We start from the raw sequence: 10,047 nt of genomic DNA, 5'->3' as shown, positions 1-10,047 counted from the left end.
TACTATGCAGTGCACTTTTTTTTGCGGGGTGGCGGGGTGGGGTGGGAAATAAATTGACAGGTTTTTTCCTTCCTCATGAAGGCTCTTTCCTTACCCAAATACACACACTGCACACAGAGGTGCCACTCCTTTCAAAATACAGATGCCCAATCCAAAATGGACCCTTTGTTCATTGGCAAGGCCTGCTCAAGATATTTTGGCAGCTGAGGCAAACCACAAAATGGCACCCCCACCCAGCCAGGAAAGAAGGGATAAGTGGGTGAAGACCTACACTGGGAACAAGGGGGCAAATCAACAGTTTGTGGGAAAGTGGGGAAGTCTCTCCTCTTCCCGGAGGGGAGGTGGTGTGAGTGGGAATCGCTTCCCATGTCTGTGGGGGTGGGGGCGTGGCCGCCCGCCCTGCGTCATTGGAGTCCTGGGCCTGCGTCGCACTCCAGCAAGCCAATCCGGCGGGTTGGTGGGCATGGTTTAGCCATTTCAAACGGCCTCAGGCCCTACGAGCTACTCCTTGCTCCCGGCCTCCTCAGATCACCCACTTGCCCTTTAGGCTTTGCTTCAGCACCTGACCTTGCTATGGACCTCGGTTGGTCGCCTTAGTTGCCCAAGGGGCCTGGTACGAATTTGTTCCACTTGGCAGATTGGCTCCAGCCATTTGGTTTTTTGCCTAAAGGTAAAGGTAAAGGGACCCCTGACGATTAAGTCCAGTTGTGACCAACTCTGGGGTTGCGGCACTCATCTCGCTTTATTAGCCAAGGGAGCCGGCGTACAGCTTCTGGGTCATGTGGCCAGCATGACTAAGCCGCTTCTGGCAAACCAGAGCAGTGCACGGAAACGCCGTTTACCTTCCCGCTGAAGTGGTACCTATTTATCTACTTGCACTTTGACGTGCTTTCGAACTGCTAGGTTGGCAGGAGCAGGGACTGAGCAATGGGAGCTCACTCCGTCACGGGGACTTGAACCACCGACCTTCTGATTGGCAAGTCCTAGGCTCTGTGCTTTAACCCACAGCGCCACCCGCGTCCCGGTTTTTCGCCTACCTCATAGCAAATCACAACTTTGTAAGGTTTGGTGGTTAGGCATTGGAAATGGCATTGTGTGTCGGAGGAGAGGATGTGACCATCACCTACCCCTCCCTTTGAAGGCTATTCCGTTAAAGGAATCCAGTGGTTGTGGTTCCTGTCTGATGCCCAGGTGGTGGCTAGGGCCATAGCACGACCCTCCGGTGACTCTAGGGGAAAGCTTCCAGTTGATTTGCACCAACAAGCTCCCCCTACAGGTTGTTAACCCTCGTGTGACTCCCTGCAGAGCGGGCAGGAGTCAAGTATATTCTGTTCGGATCCAGTGCCTAAGCTAATACCACTCACATTCTGTAACCAATAAAGCTGTGGCCCTTTTTAGCCCATTAACCTAAAATACTTGTGTGTCTTATTTCATCACGGAGCGCGGAGTGGGGCCTCCGCTCACAATCAAAGGCTGCTGTCAGAACCACAGTGGGTGGGTGCAAAGTCCAGGAGACCCCAGAGGGCTGCCCCAACCATTTCTTCTCTAGGGATGGGAGGAAAACAGCAGTGCCTCCTATTTACAGAGAAGCCCCTGGAGAAGCAGAATTGGGGGTGGGGACTGCAGAGAAGGTGGAAGGTCCGGCCTCCATGGAGTGTTGTTGTCACTCCAGCTGCTGCAGCTGTGAATCCTGTTGCCCAAGGCGACTGCCTCATCTTGCCTCATGTGTGGGCTGGTCCAGGCCACTGATATTTGCAGATTCTCCCACTTCCCCGTTTGTCTTTGCAACCCTCCATGCTTTCTTAAATAATTTCTTTTCGACCCAGATGCTTTGCGAATCTTTAGCTATCTTCAGCCACGCAGTTTCTTCTGTGTTGCTCGCCCCACCCTGCGACAAACTCTTTTCTCCTTTTACAATCAAATATACGACCACATGGAGTAATTCAGCCTTTCAGAGCAATCAATTCAGAATGATTTTCTGTCATTGCGATGCAGGCAGCACATCAAACCTTTCAAATCTCACCTTGCAGGGCTTGTAATGAAAATAGCCATGCAGAGAGAGAGAGAGAGAGAGAGAGAGAGAGAGAGAGAGAGAGAGAGAGAGAGAGAGAGAGAGATATGCTTTTGGCTCCTACAAGGAGCTCCTAGCATCATTCTGTGAAATACAGACCAACTTGCAGTGTCGCTCACTTACTCTGGTTTCACATTGCTGCCATGGTTTTAGTCAGATTTGCAGATTTTGCTTCCTTTAAAACTCATACAAGCTAAAACTCCCTTCAAATTTTAGATATAGAGAAGTTGTCCTGTGGTCCAAAAGAACTGAATTCTGCAAATGACAACCAAGGAATTTCAATGGAATAAAAGCGTGTGCATTTTTAAATATAGTATATAAAAATGCTACCACATGAGGGCAGCATTGCCCAACTGAACCCCTTCTTTTCCAACAAAGATAATACCTCAGGACAGATAGGCATAAAGGAAAATAATCATTAAAAATATACGTTTTTTATTAAAAAAAAACTAGGTTATTGCAGAGGAATGTTTCAAGCTAAAAGTCTTGCCAGGCACTCCTTCTGGAGGATATTTTTGTTTAACCATTTGACATTAAAAATAAAAATTACATTTTGCTCTAGGCAAAGCCTGGCACATAATATATTAACCTTAGAGTAGTTATTGTAACCCTGTTTGATCAGGTTGCTTGGGTGATTAGAGAAATCGAATGTGCATTTTCATGTTTTGCTTTAAAAACACTGTGGACAGACTGCTGTTGTAACTGTTTGTTGTTCAGCCATTTGAATATTGGAGTGAGAAGACGAATCGCTAATGAAGCTGGGGGCACTTCCAGACTTTCATTATTTTGGGGTGGCATTCAATCACGTCCCCAAAAAATCAGGTTGCAAAGTTTATTGGCAGGCCTTGAACAACAAATTCACTTTTTGCTTTAGGTAAAGTGACAGGAAGGTGCACTGGAAAATGCGGGATAATGCCCTTGTTTTGACAAGTCGTCTAACCTCCCTGCAGACAAATCAGAATGAATGCTCATTAAACAACCAACCTTGCCTAGCCTCTCAAGGACGAATGTGCAATGAATCTGGAGGTACCCTGGAGGAAAAATGCTACTGTGTTCCAACTTGTGGTTGACTGTGCCTCCACATTGCAAGCACATTGCCCAGTAACGGTAGCTTGTCGGTAATATGTGGTAATGGCTTCTTAGTTAAATCATTCCTGTTAATAATAATAATAAAACCCTTATTGTGGCAGTGTTGATAGGTTGCTTTAATTAAATCTGGTCACTTGTAGCGCAACTGACCAATCTCTGCTGCTCGGCTGCTTTTCATTTTAATTGCATGTAGAGCACTGAGAACTGAAATGATCAACCTTTAGGGTATTTTCATGAATTACTGGAAAGTCATCTGCACAAATTCTCTGCATCTGTTTTGAGGATTGCACTGCCAAAGCATTTTGCTGCTCAAAGCAGAGCCCAACTCCTTGCCACCAGGGGTCACTATTCTCACTTATTTTCTGTTAAAAGCAGGGCTTTTTTCCAGCAGAAACTCAGGTGGGTGCCATTGCCATTACAGTATTAAGAGAACAAGGGAGGCATTCATTGTCAGTTTTGGGCACCTCTTTTCCGAGAAAAATAGCACTGATTACAAGTATCATTTTTGCACTGTGTATAGCAGTGTGTGAGGGTTGTGTGTGTGTGTGTGTGTATCTTTTATAGTGATCAGACAATAGTTGTATGATGAGCTGATCTGTTGGCCAACCTTGTTATAGCAGTTGTGCTTTGTTTTGTGGTGTCTTTAAGTAAAAGATGACTAAGGTTTTCATTCATAGGCACCTCTCAAGCAATAACTGCACACGTACAGTATTTGCATTAATTGCAAATATTAAGCTTTGTTAACTGATAAAAAGTACAGACCAGTTATTATTATTTTTAATATATATGACCCAAATTGGACTGCAACTTGAAAATAAGATCAATTACAATAGGTTGAAAAGCAACGGCTGAATCAACAAATGGAACAGCCAAACAGCAAGCAGCAATTATTGAAAACGGACCAGCAGCCTTGCCAATAATTCACTTAAGAGTGGTTGGGAAGGCCTCTACTAAAATACCTAATGGAAGTAGCTGGTGGATCCCTGTCAGTGACACACTTAATACTGGTGCTGACACCAAGAAGACCCTGCATCAAACACTGAGCTACACTCAGCAGGGCCTAAAGCATCAGGTAGACCCCTATGGTATTAGGCACTTCCTGCCAAGCCCTCAATAGAATTTAACATCTCCTACATTGTGGTTGAGAGGCTATAGACCGTTCTATTGTTTGCGAAAATGCCTGAATGTGCTGGCAAGCGGAATCGTCAGCTGAAATTAATGATTCATTTTTCAGCTTCATTTGCACGCCCTCGGGTTTTGCGCTTGCTTTTCGGCACATAGTCTGGGCTTGGTTTATTACCGTATGCCATGAACAATTGGTCTAGACCAAAGAAAAATCCCTATGCATCTTTTGTTTCTAATTGTCGCTCTTCTTCTTGATTATTATTTTTTAATTTTTAAAGAAGGAAAATTGCTTTTTCCTCTTTAGCAATGGGGGCAGTCAGAGGCCTCTGGGTAGTGAATGGCTTTTTCCTGTTTCTCTATTTTTAAAAAATGAGTTGCATGGGAGACCTCAAAAAGCCATGTTCTGTGATTGTTTTTGCATTGCTTCAGTAACTCTGGAGCATTTATCCATGTAATAGCATGGTCTTCTGCTTCAGTGCCTGCACAGGCCTCATGCTTCAGTAACTTTGCTTGATAGGATTCAGATGGAACACTGCTTAGTATATTTTATGTATCTGGATGAATATTACAGCAAACAAGACATAATCGGCTTGACTTGGAGGCTAATTAGGCTTTCACTTTAATGTATAAAATTATATGAGTCTGAACCATCTTGTTTACGTGGAAACGTCGTCATGTGTCTGAAACGCGAATTATTGGCAAACAAATATGGAGAAAAATTCAATAATGATGCCTTTTTGCTTTGAAAGCGTTCACAAAAAGAGTGTTAATTTCAGTGGCAAGATTTGGCCTCTGGATTGCTAATTCTATGCATAACTTTGCTGGCACCTTGAAAAGATTCCACAGGGCTGGATCAAACAGGCAAAGGGTAACTGTTCACATTTGGATGGCAGAAGTTGTCAGAGGGCAAAAAGTAAGGCTCTGGCATAGGGTTGCGGGAACCTGTGGCCCTTGAGATGTTGCTGGCCTCCAACGTCCATCATTCCTGACCACTGGCCATAGTAGCTGGAGCTGATGGGAGCTGGGAGTCCCTGTAATATTGCGATGGCCTCAGGTTTCCCACCCATGCTCAACACAAGCTGATTTCCTAATCAGCTAGACATCGTGACTGAGGACTGGAGCTTCCACAGTAAGTAGAGTGGTGCCCCAGATTCAGCTGAGCCCTGAGCCAAATTGGACCTTATTTATTTATTTATTTATTTTTTAAAAATATTATTTCAAAACCAAAAAAATTTATAAACATCAAATTCAAAATCCATATTCATTTTCTGACATAAGACTATTACATAGATTACCTAAATTAAAATATATCTAATTGCTCTAGGCTTCCCTTTGCTATATGTAAATACAACGCAATTAACAAATTACATTATAAATGATATTATAGGTTCCCATATACCCCCCACTCCCCTTCACCCATGTGTGATCTCAATATTTTACTTCTTCCATTTTGTTGTGTTGTTATAATTTAATTATTATTCAATTGATTCTGTTATTATTTTCTTGCTTACCCCTGCACTTTTACACATTCTCTATTAATATTTCAATTCCGGAACCGTGTTTTTTCATGTATTCCTTCGCTCCATCCCACTCTCTAATTATTCTCTGATTTGAGTGGCTGCTAATAATTGCCGTCAATTTTGCCATTTCTACAAACTCAGAGTTTTGCCATTCTTGGGACTTGGGAATCAGAGTCAGGGATGGACAGCCACGAACCATCCAAAGTTGGGCTGGATGGCCAGGAGCAATCTATGGCTGTCAGGGTGGGAGAAAAGCCAAACATCATCATCATCATCATCATCATCATCATCATCATCATCATCCCCGGCCACTCTGGGCGGCCCCCAACAGAACACTAAAATACAATAGTCTATTAAACATTAAAAGCTTCCCTAAACAGGGCTGCCTTCAGATGTCTTCTAAAAGTCTGGTAGTTGTTGTTCACTTTGACATCTGGTGGGAGGGCGTTCCACAGGGCGGGTGCCACTACTGAGAAGACCCTCTGTCTGGTTCCCTGTAACTTGGCTTCTCGCAGTGAGGGAACCGCCAGAAGGCCCTCGGTGCTGGATAGAAGCGTCCGGGTAGAACGATGGAGGTGGAGATGCTCCTTCAGGTATACAGGACTGAGGCCGTTTAGGGCTTTAAAGGTCAAACCAAAACTTTGAATTGTGCTCGGAAATGTACTGGGAGCCAGTGTAGGTCCTTCAAGACGGGTGTTATGTGGTCTCGGTGGCCGCTCCCAGTCACCAGTCTAGCTGCCACATTCTGGATTAGTTGTAGTTTCCGGGTCACCTTCAAAGGTAGCCCCACATAGAGCGCATTGCAGTAGTCCAAGCGGGAGATAACTAGAGCATGCACCACTCTGGCGAGACAAACATCTAGCAGGAGAGCCTGTCAAAAGGCCAAGATCTCCCCTGACTGCTGGCTGCATCTTCTTGAGAGGAGCTGGCTATTGGCTCTCTCTTCCTGCTTCAGGCCTATCCTTGAAGCATCACCAATCAGGATCAATGGCCGTCTCAGTGGAGGCATTGATGCAGGGCTGGTGCAGAGCTCTCCTTTGCAAGCAAGGGTGCAGTAGGTGGTCCCTGGGTTGCCCTAGGTTGGGTCAGCCTGACTGGAGACTGCTAGCTCAGGGTGGATTGGGAGGGGTGGCTCCTGTTGTTGTTGTTTAGTTATTTTGTTGTGTCCGACTCTTCGTGACCCCATAGACCAGAGCACGCCAGGCACTCCTATCCTCCACTGCCTCCCGCAGTTTGGTCAAACTCACGCTGGTAGCCTCGAGAACACTGTCCAACCATCTCGTCCTCTGTCGTCCCCTTCTCCTTGTGCCCTCCATCTTTCCCAACATCAGGGTCTTTTCCAGGGAGTCTTCTCTTCTCATGAGGTGGCCAAAGTATTGGAGTCTCAGCTTCACAATCTGTCCTTCCAGTGAGCACTCAGGGCTGATTTCCTTAAGAATGAATAGGTTTGATCTTCTTGCAGTCCATGGGACTCTCAAGAGTCTCCTCCAGCACCATAATTCAAAAGCATCAATTCTTCGGCGATCAGCCTTCTTTATGGTCCAGCTCTCACTTCCATACATCACTCTGGGACACAGCCCTAATACAGTAGTCAGTTGGCCTGCTTCTATTTATTTGTCAGGCACTGGGGCAAACAGCTGAGATGGTAATCACCCCCTTGCTCTGCTTGCAAGTGCTCTAGCAGGGCCATCTTGCCAGTCACTGTTGGAGACATAGACCTGGGCCAGCTGGGTCAGAACGGCAATTCTGAGGGCAAGTGCAGACTGAAGCATTGCAGTGTTTTTGTTGCCCTTTCTGGAGGCCAGATAGGGAAACAGCGGCTGAAATAATGACAGACTGCAGAATCTGAGAAATGTACTCGATACGGCAATTAGACACCCTCCTTTTGCAGAAGTTGAGAAAGGGGAAGAGATCTTGAATCGCGAATGAGTTTGAAAATATTGTTGGCACTGCAGGGAAATCATAAAACTGATTATTAATGACACTTAGCATTTATACGGCACTTTTCATGTTCAAAGCACTTCAGAGTAATTAACTAATTACTGCAATCTCCTCCTCCAAACTTAGCACTGTGTTCCTGCCATTAGCCCCACTGGCCTTCGTTTAATTTTAATCCTCTTGATTTCCTCTCTGTTTCTCCCCCCCCGCCCCCTTTTGCGTCCAATGCTTTTATTTATGGACTTTGTGTTCTTCGTCTGCCTTCCCAACAAGAATCTCCATTCTAAAAATACATCTATTAGAAGACTGCAAGTCATAAACCTAGTTTAGATTATAACATTTAATTTACTGCATTTGCCTGTGCATCAGATTCTAGCAAATTAACCGTAAATTTCTATGTAGCGATTTACAGTTGGTGCTGGCGTTAACACTGCCGATTTATTGAGAGTTTACTGTGTATAAATATTCATGGTAAATAAACAAATGCATTATACAGATAATGCTGGCTTTAGCGCTGTTAAAAACAACTCCAAAATTTGTAATTGGGGGAGTATGCAGTCAAGTATTAATAAACCGTTATCATAAAGTTTACTGCTTGCATCATAAATGGAGTTTTTTTTTTAATTGAGATCACTGAATAAGAATAGAATTAACCCAATTCAGGATGGGAAGGCCAGATATTGGGGCTAGACATGAGTAGGCCTGATGGCTGGACAATCAGCAACTATCTGCCTGCAAAGGGGGAACTAGATAGAGTTATTTATTTTATTTATTTAAATATTTAGAAACTGCATATTCATCAAAAATAAAACAAGGTGATATATCACCTCAACAAAAAGCCTTTGTAAATACAGGTGGGTTTTTTCCCCCAAAAAATCACATTCCAAAGTCTGTCTGAAAAGTCCACTTTTAAAAGACATCTAAAAGAAAGCAGGGATGACTCCTGCCAGACTTCAATTGGCAAGGAGTTCCACAGGGCAGGACCTGTTGCACTAATGGCTTGGCCCCTGGTGGGGGTAGACTGAGCCTTAGGGGCCAATGAAAAGATCACAGTGATTGAGGTGCAGCATAAGGAATCAGGTGCGTTAGGCCCAAGTCGTCTGGGGCTTTTTGAATTAACACAAGAACCTTGAACCTGTCCCAGGAGCATAGATATAAGAAAAGATATTCTGAAGTTTATTAAGGGTTGCTGGAAATTGTAACTCTGTGAGGTGTAAACTACAGTGCTCAAAATTATTTGAGGGAAAGAAAGAGCTTCAAATGTGCTTTAATGGCCCAGTTGTGTACACAGCCTTAATCACTAGGGATGGCTTAAAAACATTTGCACAACATCTCCCTCTTTAGCATTGTGGACATAAAATGGAGGTTTTCTTGTATTGCATCCTCACGCTAGTGGCCAGTTGGTCAGTTCAAGTCAGGAATGGTGCTCTGTCATTGAGTGACAGTCTTTCCCTGTCGGCAAGACGTGGTGCTCGGCCAGCATCCATTGGACCTAAAGGGCTCACTGAACTCTGCAAAGGGCAGCCAAAAGCCTACATAAAAATCCATAAAAAGGTACAATCCTTAAAAATAACAGCACAACTCATAACAAATCACTAAAGAGAAATTACTAATTGTAGCAGCAGCTCATATATTTGTTTAATGAAAAGCCTCCCAGAATATTGTAATGAGATGAGGCCAAATGCACCTTAGGAGGGAGTGGGTTCAATATGTGAGGAGCTACCACAGATAGGAGGCTTTTCTTACCATTCTTAAAGGAGGGGCTGGTCAATATGGAATAAGGCATTCTTACAAATCTTACGGTTCTTGGTCTCTAAGAGTCTTGGAGATCTTTGGGTTCCTGCAGATACAGTGGTACCTTGGGTTACATATGCTTCAGGTTACAGACGCTTCAGGTTACAGACTCCGCTAACCCAGAAATAGTACCTCGGGTTAAGAACTTTGCTTCAGGGTGAGAACAGAAATCGCGTGGTGGTGGCTGGAGGCCCCATTAGCTAAAGTGGTACCTCAGGTTAAGAACAGTTTCAGGTTAAGAACGGACCTCCAGAACGAATTAAGTTCTTAACCCAAGGTACCACTGTACTAGAATGCACCCTGGCAAAGTTTCACTCAGACAGGAAAACAAAGAAACCCAATGCCTTGAATTGTCCGTTTTGCCTCTTGGCAGGATTGTTTGGAAACTTTCAAAAGATGTGATTTATGCTTTCAGTTTATTATTAGAAGAAACAGTGTGGAAATGGAAATGTTGGTGGCTGCATACCAAGGCGACCTAACTCAGCATAACACTTCAGAAACAAATTATGT

At 44.2% G+C, this 10,047-nt stretch overlaps 1 protein-coding gene across 6 annotated transcripts in view; it reads left to right on the top strand.

The window, feature by feature from the left end:
- Positions 1-8,721: 8,721 nt before the first annotated feature.
- The window catches only part of LOC309352519 (splicing factor C9orf78-like), a 37,878-nt gene continuing 36,552 nt past the window's right edge, over positions 8,722-10,047 (top strand). For 5 of the 6 annotated variants that reach the window (XR_014161354.1, XM_081881078.1, XM_081881076.1 and 2 more), the window contains exon 1: positions 8,722-8,823. The gene's annotated coding sequence lies outside the window, so the exon portion shown is untranslated. The remainder of the gene's footprint in view (positions 8,824-10,047) is intronic. The other variant, XM_081881082.1, reaches the window with a different exon arrangement.

This window comes from Podarcis erhardii, assembly GCF_964252035.2.
Source record: "Podarcis erhardii genome assembly, chromosome: 11".
Taxonomy (NCBI): Eukaryota; Metazoa; Chordata; class Lepidosauria; order Squamata; family Lacertidae; genus Podarcis; species Podarcis erhardii.
The sequence above is the reverse complement of the archived record's forward strand: the minus strand, read 5'-3'. Positions and strand labels throughout refer to the sequence as shown.